General features: G+C 34.6%; 1 long non-coding RNA gene across 1 annotated transcript; it reads right to left on the reverse strand.

The window, feature by feature from the left end:
* Positions 1 to 21517: 21517 nt before the first annotated feature.
* LOC140043757 (uncharacterized) lies at positions 21518 to 22579 on the reverse strand. Its single transcript, XR_011844393.1, has 3 exons — positions 22512 to 22579; positions 21977 to 22053; positions 21518 to 21727 (listed from the first exon to the last, which is right to left on the reverse strand). It is a non-coding gene; the product is annotated as an uncharacterized lncRNA (long non-coding RNA).
* Between the last annotated feature and the right edge of the window lie 709 nt (positions 22580 to 23288).

A 23288-nucleotide genomic window follows, 5' to 3' on the forward strand; every position in this document is an offset into this window, starting at 1 on the left:
GCCGGTAATTAGATAATTGACTTCGTTCACCTTTCTTGAAAATGGGCACAACTTTAGCTAGTTTTAAGTGTGTTGGAAAGTGCCAGATAAAAAAGATGAATTTATACAATGGGTAAGTTGGTAGATGATTAAGGGAGATACAGATTTTAAGACACGAGCAGTAATACCGTCAGATCCAGACCCTTTATTAGAATTTAGATTGTATATAGTTAGGTTAACATCATCAATTGAAACTGGGCTAATATAAAATGAGTTGGCAAACGCTGAATGAAGATAAGATAATGGATCAGTTATATTAGTTGGCATACTATTAATAAGATTAGGACCAATTGTAGAAAAATAGTTGTTAAATGATTCATATATCTCTTTTTGAGTTTTGTAAATACTATCACCGTCTTTAATTAGATTCGGGTGCTTGTTATTATTATTACCTTTATTTAATAGAATTTATTACAAGCCATGTGTTCTTCAGATTACCTTTATATCTATCAAACTGGGAAGTATAATAATTCTTTTTAGCAGTGCGACGACAAAGATTAGTGAAAATATTATTATATTTTGTATAGTTTAATTTGTCATTATTACTACGTGTGTGCATATATTTGTTATAAAGTTTATGTTTCCGAGAACTACATTTTAAGAGAGCAGATGACATCCATGGTTGTTTAAACGTTTTATTTGATTTTATACTACTTTTAACCAAGTGTCTGGAGTGGATATTTGTAAATTTTTCAATAAATATATCAAAACTCAATCTTGGGTCACAATCAAATATCATAGACCAGTCTTCACCTTCTATATCAATCGATAAGGCATTTAGGTCGTTTATACGAAATGAATAGTTGGCGCTATTATCATCAAGGTTTTGATCATTAATTTCTTGATCAATGAACTGAAATATAGGAAGGTGGTCGGAGATATCATTAAGTAAAACACCAGCAACTATTTTATAGTTAGATTGTTTGGAATAAAAATGATCAATCAAGGTGGCCGAAGTTGAGGTAATCCTAGTTGGTTTTGAAATAGTTGGAAAAAAAGAATAGGAAATTAAGGTATTTAGGTAGGTGTTTGTTAATGTATGGTTATGGAATTTTAATAAATCAATATTGAAGTCTCCCATGAGATGACAATTTTTGTTTTCATTGTTAATTTGGGTTAATACATTATCGACGGATATAGTAAAAGAATCTAGCCCTCCACAGGGGGCTCTGTAAATAATGCCTATAATATCATTTTTTGTCTTTGAATTTTCAATCTCAACAAAAAGTGATTCGGAAAGGTCGTCTGGTAATTTTAAGTCATTTCGAATTGTAATGCTAATATCATTACGTATAAAAAATGCAACTCCTCCGCCAATTTGATTATTGCTTCTATTGCTTGCAAAGAAGGAGTAGTTATTAATGAAAGGAATAGGGGAGTTTTAATTAAGCCATGTTTCACTGATACCGATTATGGAAAATTTGTTATTAATTGAATTAAAAAGGCATTCGAGATCATTAACTTTATGCGTAATACTTCTAATATTAAGATGCAGGAGAGATAGTTTAGTATTAAAGGATGTATTAAACTTAGAATTAAATTGTGAATAATCATAAAAGCTGCAGTCATCTAGGGTAACTGACTGTGAATTGAGATTATTAATTAGTTGATCAAAAGATTCATCATATTTGTCATTTTTATTGTAATTAACTGGATTAAAGGTTATGTTAGAAATATCATTGTTGTTAGTAAGTTCAGAGTTCACATTAAAGTCATAAAAAGGAAGTAAGTGAAGATAATTAACATTCATTAACAATAGCTGCGTATAGCGTTATCTAAAAAAGAAATACAGCAATAAGCATGCATGAGACTGTATACATTAATACATAATTAATGAGAAGCAAAATAAACAATTCTTGAAATAAAAATATATTATAGGTAATATTTCGGTTGACGGTAAGTAGAGTCAAAGTAAAGTTAAATTATTGCGACGACTAGAATTACTCAGTAGCTTCGGGGGCATGTGCTTCCTTGGGGTTCGGGTAGTATTTGGCAAGATGATCCATGTCGATGAATGTGCGAACATAACCATTTGCATCTATGTAACGCAATTTGTCAAGGTGGAGCCAGGCCTTTACTTTGTTGGAATGCAGGTATTTCATCGATGAGTATAATGCCTTTCTTCTACTTATCACTCTGCTGGTAAAATCATTATTTACGTAGATGTTATTATCTTTAAATTTAGGTCTCACTTTTGGAGCTGCCTTGCGTACTCTTTCTTTAGCGGAATATCTGAAAAAGTATGCAACAAGTGGTCTCGGTTTATCCCTGGTGGTATTACGTGGTCCAACTCGATGGGCTCGTTGTATATCATCATTAGCGATTTTGATGCCGGTGGTATTGGAAATAAATGAGGAAAGGAAATTAACAGTACCTTCACTATCCTCCGCTTGTTCGGGTATGCCAGTAAACCTCAGATTGTTACGGCGTTGACGTCCTTCTAGGTTGTCGATTTTGTCGCGTATCTCTTCTATGCATTCCGTAGTGGATTGCTGCGTATCCTCGGCAATATCCTACTACAGAGTGTGTTGTGAAACAAATGATACAAAATACACGTAGGCCTATATAATTGAATGAACATTTTTATTGTTTTCCCCGAGTACCGTAAACAATAATATCACTATAAAAAACAAATTCTGATTAAACACAGAATGGACGGATGACTGGCTTCTTATGTTATTTTTAATTATTAAAAGATTTACCGTGTGAAAAGCCACACGGATAAATGTTGTTGGATATCGTCACAAACAGCAATGACAGCAACTGTATCATGTAAGTTGCCCGAGACATTAGCCCTAAGTGACCACTCAAAATGATGTTAACAAGTCAAGAGCTACACGGCAAATTCCTTTTACATTGACCGCAACTTTATGAACCGTGAAATTTGCAAAAAGTCACATTTTTAAAAATTTGTTATTCAATTTGAAAATGTGAGGATTTTCTTGCGAAAATTGTTTCAAATTACCCAGAAAATGTCGAACAGCTGATGATACAAGTTGGTGGCATGCTTTTTTCCCATCATGTTAAGGCCAAAAAAAAATATGAATAACGCACGAGTCTAGTTATGTTATTCTATGATAAATAATTACATACTAGACCGGAGTTATACAACACACTTCTCATATGCGTGTTGAATATGCGTGTAATACAGTAGCGTGTTGTATAAACGCACTCCATTTTTAATTTTTAGCTTGTGGCCGAGGTCAACCGCCCATAAACTTTGCAGTTATACAGTACATTAAATCGTGATACCATGTTATATCGTAGTCCATAATCCCAAGTTGTATTTTACTCATGTATACTCATTTTATTAAGGATTTTAACATAGAATGATTCGTTTAAAATTTAATTTCTTCAGATTGATTTTTTAAATCTGCTTTTGAAATTTGAAGAAAAAAACTTTTTAAAATTAGGATAAAACTATGTTAAATTTTGCCAAATTATGTCAACATTTGATTAGGGTTAATGTTAAATCGGTTTAAATATGCAAAACAAGCATAATTATATACTAAATGTGGGCAAAATTGTCACAGCACATACTTTCACACATTTTTAGTCGCGTGGACGCGACTCTATAGTTCACTATGTTGGTCGGTCGGTCTGTCTGTCGGTCCGGTATCACTATGCGTTTTAGCACGCGACTTATGGCTGTTGGCCTTGTTTGTAGGCGTGTTGATTATGCGTGTAATAGCGTGTCGTATAAACGCGCCCATCTATGTTTACATTCATAATTTATGTCGTAATTACACTCATTATTATTATAATTATTAATCATTTATGCCGTAAGGCCCATTCACACTAGGACGATAACGATCGACGATAAATATATAAGCATGCATTTTTTTAACATAAAACAAAAGAAATTAGAAAGGGTTTCGTTCTAGGACTATAGGATAATCATTTATGCTGTCTTTGATAAAAATAATATTTTAAAAATTCCAATCAAATGACGTCATGATACATAAAAACAATAAAATCGTTGTATTGTCACGATATTATTGCTCTTATAATCATGACGTCATTTGATTGGACGTGTGAAAATATCATTTTCATCAAAGAAAGCATAGATGGTTATTCTATAGTTCTAGAATGAAAAGGTTTTAATTTCTTTTATTTTATGTATGAAAAATGCAAATTATTGTCTATTATCGTCGATCGTTATCGTCCTAGTGTGAATGGGCCTTTAACCTGGTTGAAGTACATTATGCGACCAGGTATGTGTATTCAAGTAGTCGGACCCTTCTGAAAAGTGACGTCAATTTTGACGTCAAAATGTCCTTGAATTCTGGAGTTGTAATGGTAATTATAAAACTAGTAATAAAATAATAGCATAAAACAAAAACTTATACGGACAATTTTAATGTGAAATAATAATAATTTAATAACTGAAAAACCAAAATAAATTGTGGAATCTACGGATTTTTAAAAGTGTTAATAAAGTATTGCTAAATAGACCTATGAGGCTTATGCCTCTTAATTGGATTTCTTTTTGGTGTAGATACTGGTCCAGGTTTATGCAATTTTGATCTTGAATGATATCTGTTATCATATTTTGACATATTTAAAATCATTGCTGCGCGTCTAATTGTTCCTGTAAACTGTATATCGCTCAGTAACATATATCTGCAAGTTTGTCCAGATACTGGGTTCACTTTGTACGTGTATGCTCTGTGATCTACTAGTGGCCTATCGTCTAGCATCGTACAATCACTAAATGTTGAATTCAATTTAACTTCAAATTCCATTAAATCTTTTTTAAAATCGGGACCGTACTCTGCAACTTTTTGCCAAAATGTTTTGTTGAAAAAATCGTAGAGTATTACGTCTGCGGAATTCCAGTCACGTGATTTTTGTTTCAGATTATCCGAGAGACCGAAACGCAAGTTTGTAACTCTCACTCCTTTAATAATGTATAAAATATCATCCATGTTCCAACACAAAAGTTTGTTAAGCAAAAGTAGAGACTCGTTAAAATATTCCTGTAGAAGAACCAGGCTAAATTCCCGTGCTATGGTTTTAATGTGCAATTGAACTTGATCAACATTCGAATATTCAGAAGGATCGAGACCCAAATCGTACAATAAAGGATTTTTTAAATAGTTTCGCATCGGGAACTTCTGATATTTATCTAAGAAATATTGCGGTTTAGATATAAATTGCTCAAATGGGTTTGCCCGTTGTGACAAATTCAAATGTCGAAAAATTTGGAAGTATCCGAAAATGGATTCCGCTTGCGTTGCCGGATCGCGTAAAATGGTGATGTACTTTGTGTCTGGTTTCATCACGGCATCCATCTCTTTCCGATTGTATCGAACGTGGTTCACCAGTATATCGTACTTCTTACGAACGGCAGGACGTTTATATAAGCCTGCACTAATCACATGGCCTCGCCTTGGAAGGACAAAACTTAAATTACGAAGAAATCCAAATCTTTGAAATATAGATGTTATAGTTGAACTTCCGGTTTTGTGCGTCTTTAGAAACACAATGCGCGTAGATGGTTTGCATTTGCTGTTATCTGACGTTTCTCGAATACCGTTTGATGCATTTGTTTGTTTAATACTATTTGTTGAAATGACTTGTTTGTCAATGCGATCTACAACGTTTGGTTTCATCATTGTAGGCATACCTCTCTTCGAGTTTTTGCTAATCGATGTTACATTGATGAGTTTTGGAGGCGACGGAGTTACTTCTTGGTTTCCTGAAACATGTTTCGTAGCTTTACCTGTACTTCCATTTGTCTTGCCTGTTACAAGAGGATCTTTTGAAGAATTTTGAAGATTAGCAAGCTTTCGTTCATTCTCACTAACAACAACACCATCTATTTTTACCTTCTCGATTTGAGAACCTATTTTATCAGCTGTCAAAACCTTCGTGTCGTTTCCTTTTAAATGACTTGTAGAATTTTCACTTTGATTTCCTGATCGATAGTTTGTTTCTAAACTGTTAACTTGTTTTGAATCTGGATGAGATTCAGTTATCAATACAGCTGACGTCACAGTTTGATTATCGTTTCTTTTAACATCACTGTCATTGACAACATCATGTGTTTTAAAATGATTGTCATGTGATGATGTTTTTGGAAAAGTTGTCGTATTCTTTCCTTTATTGTATTCAGCTAATAATCGGTTGTTATTTTGAAGAAGCGTAGGTCTACTGCTATTGTGACTTTTACCAAATTCTTGCTCAATTCTAAATGAAGATAAAAAAAGATAAAAACACGAATCATTAGAAATGTTGGTCTATTGTCGTTTTATGTATTGACAACAAGATTTTGACAATAATATGATTGTGTAGGTACAGGTAGGTAGTCACATCTGTCGACAACAGTCAAACACATTACAATGCATGTGCATTTTGTATTCAACTTAAGTAACAAGACATTTAATTAATACATTTAATGGAATGTAGGAAGTAAATGGTAAATTAGCTTGCCATGATGGTTGTATTGTCACACAAGCTGGTACATTATATTATGGTCATTATATAAAATGCGAAATAAATACGACTTTTTGCATAAAGTTTACATCAACGTTTTAATTATGAGGTTCTTCGCATTAATAATCTTTGTTATCAATTTCTGTTTGCCACCGAACCACAATCAATTTTTCTCTTTTCGTAGACACATTTAGTTAGAGACAATGCAAGCGAATTGATTGCTATCGAGAGTTTGGATGACCCAGGGCTTATGATTGGTCCTTGCATTGCGTCTCTAGTGTGAATGGTTCACAGTAGGTCGGTTTTATATATGTAAACGCAGTCGGTTTTGGTTCGTTGGGCACAAAATCCGACTATGTGTGAACCCATTCGGCCTAATTATAAGATCTGATTTGTCATCTTTAAAATTGCCCAATTTATACAGAGCCGTTGGGCTTGTATTCTGATATCTGCTAAAATACTCTTAAATTTATCATTTTCGATTTTTGTGACATTTATAAATCAACATAATTGCAAAGCTCTTAACAGTAACAAGGTCATTCACATGGATACGATGATTTTAATTGACAACAAAGTAGACAACTTTCAAGAAAAAAAGAAGAAAAGACTAAGATGCTCGTAGCGTGTGTTTCAAATGGTGTAACATAAGACATTTGTTTTTAAAGATAAATTAATCTCATTTTAAATAGTACAATACAATATGTATGTGTGTGTGAAAAGGAGTCAAACAAATAGCTTTCGCTAAGCGAGGTTTGACTCCTGTCACAAAAATAAATTAGTCATAATGCATAAATTTTGATCTATCAACAATAATTCAATAAGAAAGAAACAGCAACTAATAAAAGAAATAAAGTAAACAAGGGCTAACATTAATATTTTTGTAAAAGTAAACATTTAACTTCATTTATGAATTTAAATCTAGAAGAGGTACATTTTAGAACTAAGGGTAAATTGTTCCAATAGTGATACACAATATACAATTATGATTGAAGTATAAAACGTTTATTTGAGATATATCAATATAGATTGTTCATTCAGCAGACAACATCTGCAAGCAAACACTCTTTTTGTCCATTTCTAATTGATTGGATTCGATAACTGTCCGATAACACTGTCATTTGAACGATAATATAGTTAATGAAGAGGATACTATGCTTTGAATGATCCAACTCCCTTTCAGTACTTTATAGACCGTACACGTTTACACTGTCATTGACAGACTTAAGCATACGTTCACATTAAGCTGTTAGGGGCCAACAAATTCTAATTCTGTGAAATCCGTGATGTAAACATATTGCTTGGTTGTCCGTCCGGTGATCATGGCTTTACTAGTACTGTACATTTTTTTTTGTAATAATCACTCAGGCCTACTTAATTGAAATTTTTTTTCAGTATAAATATGGAATAATTTATTTCTGCTTTGGGACACACGCTTATTCAGGAGACAATGTTTTAACACTGCGGGAAAACCATCAGGGGAAACCTCTTTTAAGAGGACCTTTTCCCGTAAAACGAACGGGAATTGTGTTTGAACACTGAATTGATGGTCTACTTTTAATAATAGGGGTTATTATTAATAGTAGTACTAGTATTATTATTCAGGGGATGGACACCTCTTTAAGGGAGCACTTTCTCGTAACGAATAGGATCGCTTTAATAAGGATTCTGTACTTAAATCTAAGTATGAACTTACTTGTTCTTTCTAAAGTCTAGGTATCTGTTCTTGAAGTCCAAACGTTGCTGGTAGTAATATAATGACGCTGGAAGCATGACAACAAGCACCACTAATAAATATCGACTATAACGTTTCGACATCTCGTTTGGTAACAGAAATAAGTACTGTACTAAAAAATATACAGTTACACCACAACCATCAAGCACAATGTCTTAATCCCTATGGAGATAATATCCCAACATTTTAATGTATTTCAAACGAAACAATGGTTTAAAATAATTGCAGAGAATTGACCAATCAGTGATTCGTATCGTATCAGACACGTCAGAGATCCTCAAATAATTAATACAACAGGGTGTACATTATTTGTTTTGATGATCATGACAAATAATTTGTTCATCATAGGCCTACATTAAAAAAAGATCAAACATGAACATATGAGAGGGTTTTATAGTAGGACTTTGTTGTTTTGTATTTTCAATCTGCTAATGGCGACTGTTCGTTTTCAAGAAGCGACTACGCATCTATTGAGCCTTATGGTCATTCTGCGCTTGCTAACATGCTTCTGAGCATGTGCAAATGACTTTACGATGCAGTTTATTGATTATTGTATGTTTTCATCGCAACAGCGAAACCGTCGAGCCACTTAGCAGTTATCTGAAGGTTACATTTTGACGTAGCTTGTCGCAATGAAATCACAATGAAATCAACAGTCATATATAATTGTTCAGCAGGAACACTAATTTCTCTAACCGACTTTCATTTGATTAGAACATAGTGTAGAGCTACATACAAATATCGAACAATGAACATGTCGCAAATTATAACATCAGTACTTAGAAACCAAAGATAGCTAAACGTGTACCGAGACGTCTCATCGTATCTATATTTTCAATTCCAATAATATTATAACATTCATTTCCTTACTTTTTGATTAAAACATTAATATGAATATATAAATATAGTATAAATAGATAATAAAAGAAGGAAATAAAAGATAATAAAACGAAAGAAAACATGACCCCAGGAAGATAAAGGATTTTGAATACGGTGGTCTGCCCTGACAACTGTGTACGAAGGGACAGGGATACCGTACAAACGTAAGGACGTTGACCAATGACAAGCAACAGTTTATGTTGGCCCTTATAATAGCCACGAAGTGTGGTTGCTTACCAACCAGGAAGATGGTTGGTGAATTATTATTTAAAAAAATTACAGAAATAAAGTTAATTAAAAATTTGATGATTATTTTTATTACTAACCGGGATGTGAGGTTGATGAATATTCACTACCCACCAGGAAATTACACAGGCTAGGGCAATCAGTCTATAATTATCCTTGCTTGTAATGTCGCCTGACTTAGATTTTACGATAGATACAAGAATGACATCAGTCATACCTCTTATCTTGGGACCGTACCGTATTTTAAACAAAGGTTAAAACAAATACTAAGTAGAACTGAGAGTTTCCACTAGCATAGCGCAAGTGCTCACTGGACAGGCCATCACATCCAGCAGACTTACCCAGAGCTAACTTAGATATATAATCATTAATACCACGAGGGGAGACAAACAACTCATCACTATGCATAGATGATCTATCTAGTTCATCTAAAACAAATTGCTTGTTACAATCATTTTTAACACAGTTAAATAATGTTTCGTAATGTTTAGCCCAAAGCTTACAGATATCATTTTCGCCTTTTACGCAATCAATGTGATCAGGTCGACAGGCAGTTTGGCTTATATTCATTTTTGCAATATTTCCCCAGAAATTATTATAGTCATTTTCAAATAGAGATTTTGCCAAGGCATCAGCTTTATATATCTCTTCGTTAGTTTTACATTGACGAAGAGCTAACTTAAATTTAGACCTACTAATTCTCATAGAATCATAAAGTGGACCAAAACGGGGCTTATTTTCCCTCCATAATAGAAAGGCTTCTCTAGCAATATCATGTTGTTCACTAACATATTTATTCCAACCGGGGATGACCTCAAAATTCTTGGCACATCTCGGTTTAAAGGCGACATTGGATGCCTCTTGAAGACATGTAACAATAGTATCATACAATATATTAACATAATCACTGTGATTGTGCTCAGTACAATTGATATTACTACAATTTATAATTTCAGCATCAATCTCAATTTTACTTAACTAGATGGCACGCTCGCTTCGCTCGCGTACCATCTAGGTCGTGCCCACAGATGGTTCTCGAATACACAGTATTTCCAGCGAGAAAAAAATGGAGATTTCAAATGAACTGCAGGACTATAATAAATTTTCGTTTACAGAAACGAATAAATATACACAATGATTTATGTAGTCAACCAAAATTAGCACCCTGGGAATTACTTCCAAGAGAGAAACAAAATGAGTCAATTTTTTTATTTGGACACATTTAAACAAACCCAATTTGTGTTTTGTATGTAACATTAAGGGTTGAGGGATGGGGGAAGAAGATAGGTACAAAGAGGAAACATTTTAAAATATATTCTTATCCACTCAGTAACGAAATATTGTTTTTAATGTTTTATAGGCCTATAAATAATATACCACTAAATACAGTAAAACATTTACGATTTAATACTTTGTTAAAACTCTCACTGTCATAGTCGATTGAATTAGTAAAGTACACGTAACGATACACCACTACGACGTTTATATATTTTTAAATTATTAATTAATACAAACGTTGAGAAGCAACTGTCAGTAATAACGTTTATTTATTTGTATATTATATGTTTATAATCTAACAGTATGGCCTACCCACACTCACAGTAATAAAGTTTATTTGTATATTTGTTTATATTATATCTAACAGTACCAACACTCACAGTAAGAAATTTTGCGATTCAAATTGCGATCAAAAGTGGTTAATACCTTAACAGTATTGTACAGCATTGCAATACTATTTATGTTTATTCTCAAAGGGGGCCCATAAATCTAAATCTATACCTCTATGGTTAAACCAAATAATTTGGAATGTTCCATTCATCACAAATCAATACATTTGTAAAAACGTATATTACATGTATCAAAATAGTATTTTTTAAATAAAATCGGCCTGTCTTCAACATTATGATGCTGTACTCTAGCTGTTCAACCAGTTTTCAGCTATTAAAAACAATTATCGTAGGAGGAGATAGGAAAATGCGAAGCCTCCTCGTATTTTTGTGGCGGGTATTTTTCAAGATGGACATCCATTAGACAGTGTATACCACGATCGGAAAACACCCCTATTTGGGGCAAATCGTTGAACCTAAATTCGTTTTAATCGTCAATAACTAATTACCTAACTCAATTTAATTAGTAAACAGGGTTACATCAGATGGTTAAAATCAGTACCGAAAGTGTGTACCAACTTTATATACCATCGAGTAGAAATTCTAGAAATAAACCGAGATTTACCGAATTTTGCCCTTACGTAAATTTATATATAGATAAAACATCCGTGGTAGCACGATAAATGCCAATATCTTCATCAGTTACACTTTTCCAATGAATATATTGATTATTCTTTTCATTAGCTTCATTATTTTTGCTGCATTCATTATTCACATCGTCAAAATTCAAAATATTGTAATTAAATAATAGTGGATAATGATCAGACCCTACTACATCATAACATATAGAATAATCAGATAATAAATGACATGCACTTTGAGTGAAGACAACATGGTCAATCCAGCTATAGTGGACCCATGTGATTCACTTAAAAAAGTAAAATTATTGGAATCTACACCAAGATATTCAATATCGCATATACTTAGATTATTTTCTATAGTGAACTGTTTAAGCTCTTTACCAAACCGTTTATTAATGTTGGCATTAAAATCACCTACAAAAATAACTTTATTACCATCAAATTCATCGACAACATTTTGTATCTTACCCAAGTATTCCATGAATTCGATAAAATTTTCATCGGCATCATAAGGCATGTAAACACTAACTAACATAGTTTTGTTTACTCCACTACCGATTACTAAACCTACTAGTCTAGTGTTGTCAATATCGGTAACTCTAGTTACATTAAGCAGAGATTTTTACTCGGGGTACCCGAGTCTAGGACTTACTCATTTTCTCCATCTGGACACTATTGAGTAAAAAGTGCGATTTTCAAAGTACTACTCCTCCCTTATTAGTTGTAGTATTGAGCTGGGATTTGGCATGAATATACTACAGGGACATGTCCTCAAATCTATAGAGCCGGATTTTTAAATTTCAAACCGGATGCAGCCATATGACGTCTCGAAGATGGTACCATATAGCCGTATTTGGTAGGTTATTGATGTGTATGTGACGTCACATCCCGTCTTATGACGTCATTACAGCTTCATTTGCTGTACCCCGAGTATCGCACATTCGTGCTTTTTTGTTAATTAATTTGTTTAATTAAGATGTGTGACACACCACACAGCTTAACACGCAGAAGGTACCTGGTTCGAGCCCGGGCGAAACCTTTTTTTTTAAACTTTATGGTGAAAAGTACTGTATACGCAATATGATAATTATACACAGTATATCTTATTTTTATTATTTTTTTAAATAACTATTTTGTGTAATCGGTAATTATCACTTTTACACATGTTTATTTTGCTTTGTGCTTATTACCATATTTATTCTGTAATGTAAATGGATTAAAAAACTTTGTGTAACCCACATTTTTAGTGCAAGAGGTTTCGTAGTGTAGTGGTTGTCAAGTCTGCTTAACAACACGCAGAAGATCCCGGTTCGAGCCCTGGCGAAACCTATTTTTCTTTAACTTTATGGTGAAATATACTGTATACGTAATATGATATAGAGTATATCTCGTTTTATTACTCGGGGTACCTGAGTCTAGGACTCTCTCATCTTTTCCTCTTTTTCTACCATCCAGACACTATTGAGCAAAAAGTGCGATTTATAAAGTACTACTCCTCCCTTATTCGTTGTAGTATTTAGCTCGGATTTAGCATGAATAAACTACAGGGACATGTCCTCAAAGCTATAGAGCCGGATTTTTAGTCTATAGTTCACTATGTCGGTCGGTCGGTCTGCTGTCGGTCTGTCTGTCGGTCCGGTATCACTATGTGTTTTATCGCTTTTCTGTACTTTTTGAACTGTTTTGATGTACAGAAAAGTTTTAAAGTACATTATTTTTTGAAAGTTAATTTTTTTCTGAGAGCACGCGACTTATGGCTGTTGGCCTTGTTTAATTTCAAACCGGATGCAGCCATATCACGTCTCGAAGATGGTACCGTATAGCCGTATTTGGTAGCGCGGTTATTGACGTGTATGTGACGTTACATCCGGTCTTATGACGTCATTACAGCTTCTTTCGCTGTACCCCGAATATTGCACATTCGTGCTTGTTTGTATAATATAGCAACTCCACCATGGGGTCTACCCACCAAAAGTTATTGAGAACTATCCATAGCAGACACAGCCACACTATCAAAATCCCTATGAAAGGATTTTAGCATAAACAGCTCATCCTTACGAAGCCAGTGCTCTTGCAAAAATATTAAATCGTACTTATTACACATACCATAAACCTCTTTCTCTCTAGATTTTAGGTTTTTACAGTTAAAAGATACACATTTCAGAGGAATTATTAGCCACAACCAGGAAGGTCGATATGTTTTAACATTATTACAGTCTAAACAACTGTATTCGCAACCGCATTTAGGACTATTATTATTTATATACGGCCACATCCTATTCCAGGCTCTAGATTGCATTTCGACAATAGGTAAAAACTAAATATAAACACATCGCGTTTCATATGTAGAATACGTGAGGGCCAGACACTCGTGATGTAAAGTCGAATTTACACAGACGAGAGGTAATGGTAAGCGAAAAACCACGTAGCTTGTTCCACGTAGAATAATATGTATCTATCCGCAACGGAAACCGCCTATCCGTTCAACGCTTTGGGTAAATGGTCATAGGAGGAGGGAATAAAATTGATTCTATATTTTTATTACCGTTTACCGCTAGGCTCGTCTGTGTAAATTGGCCTTTATTTGTAACATAAATCATACACATTTATTTCCCATTTAGGCCTATATTTCTTTAAACATTTTTATAACTTAAAAATACGAATAATAAGACATAGGCCTAATATGAAAATGTGAATTTTAATACAATTTGTAAATATGGAAAAGCGATAAAATTCATTTTCTACTCATTTATTCATTCAATTATGTAGAAACAGTCCAAAAATATAACAAGCAATTTACATTTAAATAAGTAATTATAATATTAACTGTTTCAGTAACAATAAAACAGCTGCTGACATATCATAAAAATATATCACGTTAAACATTAAAATAATAATCACAATTAGGCCTATTTAAAAAAATTCAATAAACACACATAATTTTACATTTTAATTAAAAAATTATTATACAATTATATTCCCTCCCAATGATAGGTAATAATCCTCATCTTTCCAAAAAGTTATAAAAAGAAAACAACTCAACAATTACGTTAGTTACAATGTTTTCTTGGTAAAATCATTCTTTATTATTGGTACATCGATTCTGGAAATGACGGGGAACTGAATAATTATATTTAAAGAAACTGCCAGTTTTTATTGGGGGATTCAATTACAAGGTAATCGTCGAACAAAAACCATTTTTGTTTGAAATTTTGCAGGTATATTTTAAACACTTTATTAGAGCAGTATCTTTCATAACGGTGATAAAAAGGACACGTCAATCTTAAGGTTTTAGGTATAGGCTTCAAGTGCTGACGATTCGGCCCTGAGACGATTCGGCCCGGGACTATTCGGCCCACTTTGTGGGCCGAAACATCTCACTTTAGATCAAATTCATATTCATTTTTGTTGGTATTTATCAAGTTTTTAAAGGTGTTTAACAATCCGTATTTTATTGACAATGTTGATATAATATATAAATAAATTACTAAAAAAACTTAATTTTATATTCAATTTATTGAGTAGTACTACCTCATAACATGTCTCTCTGAAAATAAAGTTTTGGGAAAAAAGCTTATTTTATGCTTGTAAAATGCATATCAAAGCCGATAAATTTGTGTGTGTGCCGAATCGTCTCAGGGCCGAATTTTCCCGGGCCTAATAGTCCCGGGCCGAATCATCCCAGGGCCGAATCGTCCCAGGGCCGAATCGTCCCGGGCCGAATCGTCTCAGGGCCGAATCGTCCCGCTACCCTCTAAGTCCTATATGTAAAATTGGAACATTATGCCTGAGGAAACTTAAAAAAAGGTTAATGATTATTTCAGTTCTCTCCAATGAGAGATTATATTCAGTATACAATACAATACAAGGTTGAACTTTAAATAGGTACAATTGACGTGATATTTACGCACATACAAATATGGAGAGTGAATAGTGATACTATTAATGTATTTTTGTCTGTGAATTTAAATAATGACCTTAGGTAGAACATGTTTGAGGGATGGTGTGGAAGGTATCGATCTCTTTCATTGGTGTTAACTATACGTCATATCAAAATAAAATTATATCTCGACTATTACATAGCATACATGATGTTAATATATTTATTGTTAGTTTAGGTTTATTTAGTTGGATATATCTACTAACTATTTACATCATACGTAGTTCTTTATTATATCTTTCTAAACTTAAACGTATGAAAATTCCATCTACTCCTTGTTTAATAATATACAGTACTTTATTTGGCCCTGAGGCCATTCAAGAAATAAAACGAATAAAATGTCCTAGACAATATTGTATCAAGAGGACGAAATTAAACGTATGTCGAGAGTGTAATTAAGTTTAATGCTGGCAAATAATTGATGATGAAGGATGATGTGATGATAATCTGAACAATGATGACGGTGATGAACAATAGGCCTACCTATTTTTCAGTATTACTTACTGGCTGACTACGGTACTCTATAATATTAGTAGTTGACTGGCTAGGTTGGAAGGCGTGCTTTACTCACGTTAATATTTTCGGAACGTATACACTCACAGCATGGCATGTTTTTAGTCGCATGGAAGCGATTCTATAGTTCACTATGTCGGTCGGTTGGTCGGTCTGTCTGTCTGTCGGTCTGTCTGTCTGTCTGTCTGTCTGTCGGTCTGTCGGTCCGGTATCACTATGCGTTTTATCGCTTTCTGACCTTATCTTGATATCAGTTTAATCTAGCTATGTCAATTTTTCACAGTATATTCCTTATGGCCAGGAATCAATGTGGTTATGTTTTCACGGTGCGCAATAAAAAATGACGTGGTCTACGCACGATTTAACGAAATCACGTTTGTAATCATATCTTCACAACCATGAATCACAATTAAATAAATTTTGGTACTCATAAAGTTCAGGGCATAAATCATCATATGGCAATACAATTACGTGCGTAGCGCATGTAACGCATGCGTACGCGCGCTTAAATTTTTCAAAATTTATTTTCAATGAAATAAGAGTACGTTTCAGGCAATTTTAAGCGTTTACAAAATTGCCATGAGTGCGCATATTTTTGCGCGCGCACTGCGCGTTAAATGTTATTGCGCACTCTTTTTGCCCGATTTCTGTTTTCTTGACTTACTTTTCAACTCGAAATTACGTTATACGAGCACGTCAAAAGTGACAGGCTACGCACGTGTAAATTAAAAAAATATAAATGTTTTTTTAACATGTTCAGTAATTTCGGTCAGTATAGTTCACTATGTCGGTCGGTCGGTCTGTCTGTCTGTCGGTCTTTCTGTCGGTCTAAGCCTCGACTCCCGGTAGTATTTTCATGACAAAAAATGTTATCAACTACATGCCAACATCATGTTAAATGCTGTTTGGATATTTAATTGTTCGTTTCATGCAATTTATTTAGTAAAAACTGCCGAACAAACAGTTCGCTTCATCAACCGGGGGCTACCGGGCGTGTTGTTGTTTACGTGTTTTCAGAAAGGATAGTTTAATAATATTTCTATATTTAACTTGTTTCTGGTAAAAATAAATAAATGTTAATGAAATTTAATATTGTATCCTATAAATAACATGTATTTCATACGAATTTATTTCATAAAATCAATAATTAATTTACCGGGCGTAGATTAGTATGCGGCAATGGCAAAGAATCAACCAAGCGTTATGTGCTGAATAAAGCCTGTTTTCCTGTCGACGTTAGTCGACGCTATCATCGTTAGAACACATCAGATCATCACGATCCATCGAAACGTAAAGAATCAACAGTACGCGCTGTTATACATAGAAGGATAGGAAACGCGGACGCTTATTCATGGACGCGTAAGAATCCAGCAGCCGAACGACGGCGGGCTCTAGATATGGTTCCCGTCTAATCCCACGTTTCGTCGATGTATCGTGATGATCTGATGTGTTCTCGCGTCTGTGCTCTACTAATTTTGATATTATTAATATTTTGATAATTATTTTGATAAATAATCATCGTTTGCATTTTTATAGATATTTACAATAAAAGTTTTACCCTACCCACGCCTGAAGGTGGCGCACCTCTTCTAGAGAAAAAGAAATGCGCCACCTTCAGGCGTAGGCAAATAGTAACCCGGATGTGGTTTACACCGCCAACGGAACTGTTGTATCTTCTCCTTTTATTATCTTTGCTAATACTAATAGTAATAATACTACCAGCTACATTTCCTGCCTATGGGCCTAGGCTAGTGTTAGTTAATATAGGCATACTGTAGTCTAGGTAGGTCCTGGCCTAGCTAGTAGTAGTGTAGTCTGAGCCTAGGCATAGGCTAGTACACTAGCACTAGTAGTAGGTAGGCCTAGCCCAGCCTAAGATAGGCTGGCTTGAGGCATACATACAAATAATTGGCTGACCTAGTAATATTCTGGTCGTTTCTTTTTTACTTCAATTACCTGGAAATTATTTGCATTCTCTCTCATTTTCATAATATATAAACATAGGGCTCGTGGGTGGTGTGATGTCCGGTCCGTGTAGTCTATATATCATGCAGAGGAGGGAGAGAGAGAGCCTGGAGGCTAGGCTGCAGCAGAGTGCATGCTCGCTAGCTAGGATCAAGAGAATCACGCATACGTGTGTGTGCGCTTTTGTCGCGTATACGAAGTCGTCGTGCGCGATGTGTGGCCCTCTGGGGGGAAAAGATAGGGACAATATGAAAAACAAAATTACTATAACAAATCATAATGTTTATTCATTTATTGTTTAAAAATATTGATTGATGAGATTTTTATTTAAAAAAGATGAATTGGGGTACAGTACACGTCAGTAGAGATGTTTCGCAACGCTACGAATTAATACGACAAAGAAAACGAATACGAACAAGTTGCGAATCAGCGATAGTCCAGTAGAGCAGCATGGAATATTCATTATAGTCCATTATTAGTCCATGAGTAAAGATAAGTCAAAATTGCAACAGAATTGTTTTTGTTTTGTCTGGTAAATATATATAAAAGTATCTATTCGGAGATCCCGCCTCGTGAATAAAAATACTGAAAGATGAGGGTGTATCAATTTGATCTCTGGTGCGCGTGCGTACAATTGAGGACTAGTGCTGTTCCGCCGCACCACGCCGAGAATGTTAAAGAGTCGCTATTCAATCGAGTTTGAACAATACCATGAAAGCCCCAGTGGTCTAATGGTTAGGACATGGAGGTATTTATACCTCCATGGTTAGGACAACTGCATATCAAGCAGACGGTCCGAGTTCGAGTCTCGGTTGGGGCGACTTTTTCTCATTCTCACAGATTTCCTCATCTCTATCGTTTCAAATTAATTAATTAAATTTCAGTATATCACCGGGCGGTTTAGAATTAATGTTCATTGTGTGATGGGTTTGTCACACGTAAGTGAGCCCTCTAGAGAAAAAGAGGGAGACGAATAAAGAGGGACGACAACTACAACGTGTTTTGTTGGTTTCAGCCTATAACGAGCGAGCCCTTAACAAATTGGGTGGTCATCCGTGAACAAAGTACGGAATTGTAGTTGTAGATCGAACTGATGGTAATTTTAGTTACTTATTCTAAGCTGGTTTTAGGTTTAGAGGCGTTTTATAGCGAAGGTGGTTTGGCGGCCGCCGAGCCAGAAAACTGTGTTGTTGTTTTAGGCTTGTGTAGGCTTGCCTGTGATACTAGAAGTCGGTTTGGCTTTGATTTTAGGGGTCTAGTTATTGAGACCACGGTAGGTTTAATACTGCGTGGGCTTGGCAGGTAATTTATTACTGGTGCCTTAATTATCGTCATATTGGTTATTATTTTAACCTGTGTTTTTGTTTGTTGTTTCAAATAGAAACTAGGCCTATGTCAGAAAGTTATTTTGACGAGGAATTTTTGGATAGCATGTCCATTGAGGTGGTAGCTCAGCTATCAGAGGAGCGTTTGCGACTCCTATGTACTAGGGTTGGAGCATCTATAAATGATTCCATGAATAAATATGATTTGATAAATGTGATTGGAAGTCATGTTGGTTTAATTACTCATTAATCCGTAAAAAACTGCAAGGAATGATGTCGAGTTGGCTAGAATCGAGTTGGAACGTAAAAAATTAATGTTTGAAAGAAGAAAAATAGAGATTCTAGAGATGCAAACTCAAAGAGAAATGGAAAAAGAAAAACATGAATTTGAGTTAAGGAAATTAGAATTAGCTAACCAAAATGGGTCACACCACACGGGTTTCTACACCTAATAATTCAGAGATTACTCAGAATATTAAATGGGTTCCCAAGTTTAATGAGGACGAGGTAGAGACATATTTTTTAGCTTTTGAGAAAATTGCTAATAGATTAAAGTGGCCTGCTAGACACTGGACTGTGTTGTTACAAACTGATCTTGTGGGTAAAGCCCAAGAGGTATTTTCTGCTTTGGCTGATGATCAATGTGAAAGCTATGATGCGGTTAAAACTGCTGTTTTGTCAGCTTAAGAGTTAGTTCTAGAGGCGTATCGTCAGAAATTTAGGAACTTGGGTAAACCTTATGATCAAATGGTTACAGAATTTGCACGTAAGAAGCAGATTCTTTTTGATAGATGGTGTAGTTCGGAAGGAGTAAAGGGAGAATTTGGAAAGCTCCGTGAGCTTATGTTAGTTGAGGAGTTTAAATCTTGTTCCCCTACTGAAGTTCGTACACATCTAGAGGAGCAGAAAGTGGATAATTTAATGAAAGCGGCCTCTGTTGCCGATAATTATGTGCTCACGCACAAGGTGGTGAGTACCAAATCGGTTTCCAAATCTGTTGATGATTCTAAGGTCCAAAGTCAGAAAACTACAGTTAATAGTAGTAGTAAATTTTGTAGGAACTTGTTTTTATTGCAGGAAAAAGGGTCATATAAAGGAAGATTGTTGGCTGTTCCAAAACAAATCTAAAGGGGATAATAAGAAACCCCAATCACTCCAAACACGTTAGTTAATACTCTACAGTCTTTTTGAAAGTGACAGAGAGTCACGACGTTGATGAAAGTGAGAAGTTGATCCAATCTTCAGATTCGGAAAAAGTGCGAAAGCTATTTAAGCCTTTCCTCTCTACTGGTTCTGTAGCATTGATCAACGATGTGAATCTGAGTAAAGTTCGTGTCTTAAGACTTCCCTCGCGTACCATCTAGGTCGTGCCCGCAGATAGTTCATGTTCATGTTAATACACAGTCATTTCAGCGTAATAAAACTGGCGATTTCAAATGTATGTAGCGCAGGTCTATACATGTCGTTTACAACGAATAAATAGACACGGTGATATGTAGTCAATTGAATCTATCACCCTGGGAATTATTTCTGAAAAAGAAATTTTTCATAAAATGAGTCCACATTTTTCACTTATGGCGGGTGAAGTCCTCGAACCACCATGATCCTCCAAAGTTTCTTGTCTGTCATAGCTGTTTCCATTTCTGCTCCCTCCAAGCCAGTATCCATCCTTAGAACGTCTGTATACGAAAGAGGTGGTCTGCCTGGTTTCCTTTTCCCATGTCTTGGTTTCCAGACTACTAGTTCTGACACAGGCTCTTGCTTACTTCTAAAGCAGTGGCCAGCAAATCGGTTCCTTCTCTCTCTGATTTTTTTAGCCAAATTTAAACAAACCCAATTTGTGTTTTGTATGTAACATTAAGGTAGAGGGATGGGGAAGAGAATGAGTGCAAGGAGTAACAATTGTTAAATTATATTCTGTATCCACTCAGTAACGAAATATTTGTTTTCATGTTTTATAAATAATATACACAAAAAAACCCAATTTTTTTGCAAAGTTTGATTGTATTTCAATCATTCCTTTAGCCAATTTCAAATGTACAGCAGCTTCTATGATTTACTTATTTCTCTTATTTACTTCAATATAGCCTAGTGTTATTAATATTAGTAGGTACAAACAAAATATTCATATGAAAATAAGCAGTTTCTGAGAAATAAATAAAACATTGTTCGAAAATATCGAAAAAGTGCTGTTAAATATTTTTTAGAAGTTATCCTCACTCTGAGATCGACAAAAAATGGCCTTAGTTGTAAAAGTCACGTTATCATGTCTCCTCTCGCTGCTCTGCATGCCTGTAATTGGACCTGGGGAGCCGGGACGCCCTCTATACCAATGAGTATAACCAAGGAACACAAACACTTGAGTACGGGTACTTCTTTGTCTTTATTCCAAAGCGGTAAAACTGCAAACAAACATAATCGATACATAGTCTAGTCACAAACATCATGAATAAAATGATTAATGGATTTATATAGTAAATATGTCAGAATGGTGAAATATTACATTCTCTACAAACAGAGATTATAAACTGTTTGCAAACTTCAATTTCTTACAATAAAGTTTAGCGTTACGTATAACACACTTCAGTTACATCAAAACCTACGAACAATCGAATGTAAACATAATAACTGATTATTACAAATAAACTTACAGAGTGTGACTCAACATAATACGGATTCAATCTGAGGAAGCTTCGGGAAGCAAATCACTTGGATAACTTTAAAATGTCTAAAAAGAAACATATTATCACTAAATAATAACGTTGGTAAACACCGCCCTCAATCTCTAAACTAACTCATAAATATTCATGACTAAGAAAAATCGGCGAGTGGAGGTCCCTTAGCAGTAGCTATAAATGACCAGAAACTAAGAAAATTATACGATTAAATTATAACCTTCTAGTGCTTAAAATATATATGGATAAACGCTAGTTGTATTTTAGGCTTAACATACGGCATACAGTGCTAACACATGGCATACAACGTTAACATAGGTGTACATTCTTCGTTAACGGGAAGCTCGAAACAACGACAAGCCACACCTTGTCATCCTCGTTCGTGGTAACATGTTGGACCAAAGATCCATAAAATTCTTCTAATAATAATATAATAAGTAACAGCTAACAAAATAACAACTATCAGATTCTAAGGTAAAAACATAACTACTATATAGGTTCTGAAACTCACCAGAAAACATTAAAACGGTGATAAACACAGATAACTTTGCATCTTAAAGATACATCTTTCAAAGATGACTAACTTGTTAAAAAGAAAGTAACCTTGCGGTAGAGCTAACCTTAGTTTACCCCAGAGGGCGCTACGATCAATAAAACTCCTCAAACGGACAGCACAATGCCAATATACGTTTATTCTCATCTCCTCACCCAGATCGAACGAACCCCATTCCATTTCATAATATTTATTTGATCAGAAATTAAAATGTAAAATATACAGGGATTAATTGATCAGGGGGACTGCTAAAGTAGGCTAAATAAGATACTCTATACTGAACTACAAGAGTCAGCAGTCCCATGATCTTAATTAAATATATATTCATCATAAACAATTTATTTATTAAACGGCAATTCCAAACTCATAACCATGTTCTGGTGTACATCTACGATTAAACATTCCTGTTTTGATCAGTATATTTTCCAATAAATCATGCAAAACAATCTTCTTTCTTAAGATCTTTTGCATTTCCACTTTAAACCTATCTGAAGCAAGCAAGTTATACCTTGTATGTGTACTAATTAGATTGATTTATTGAATTTGTTTTATAGTAAAGACCCGCTCATGCATGAGTACACAGGCATGTGATGATCTGAAACCAAAATGTGACGATAATACACAGGATAACTGCTATACATGTTGCGATACAGATAACTGCAACTCAGCTGAATTTGGAGGGAGTTCTGATACAGATAACTGCAACTCAGCTGGAATTGCATGGATCAACTTCCT

The sequence above is a fragment of the Antedon mediterranea genome, chromosome 3 (genome assembly GCF_964355755.1).
Source record: "Antedon mediterranea chromosome 3, ecAntMedi1.1, whole genome shotgun sequence".
Taxonomy (NCBI): Eukaryota; Metazoa; Echinodermata; class Crinoidea; order Comatulida; family Antedonidae; genus Antedon; species Antedon mediterranea.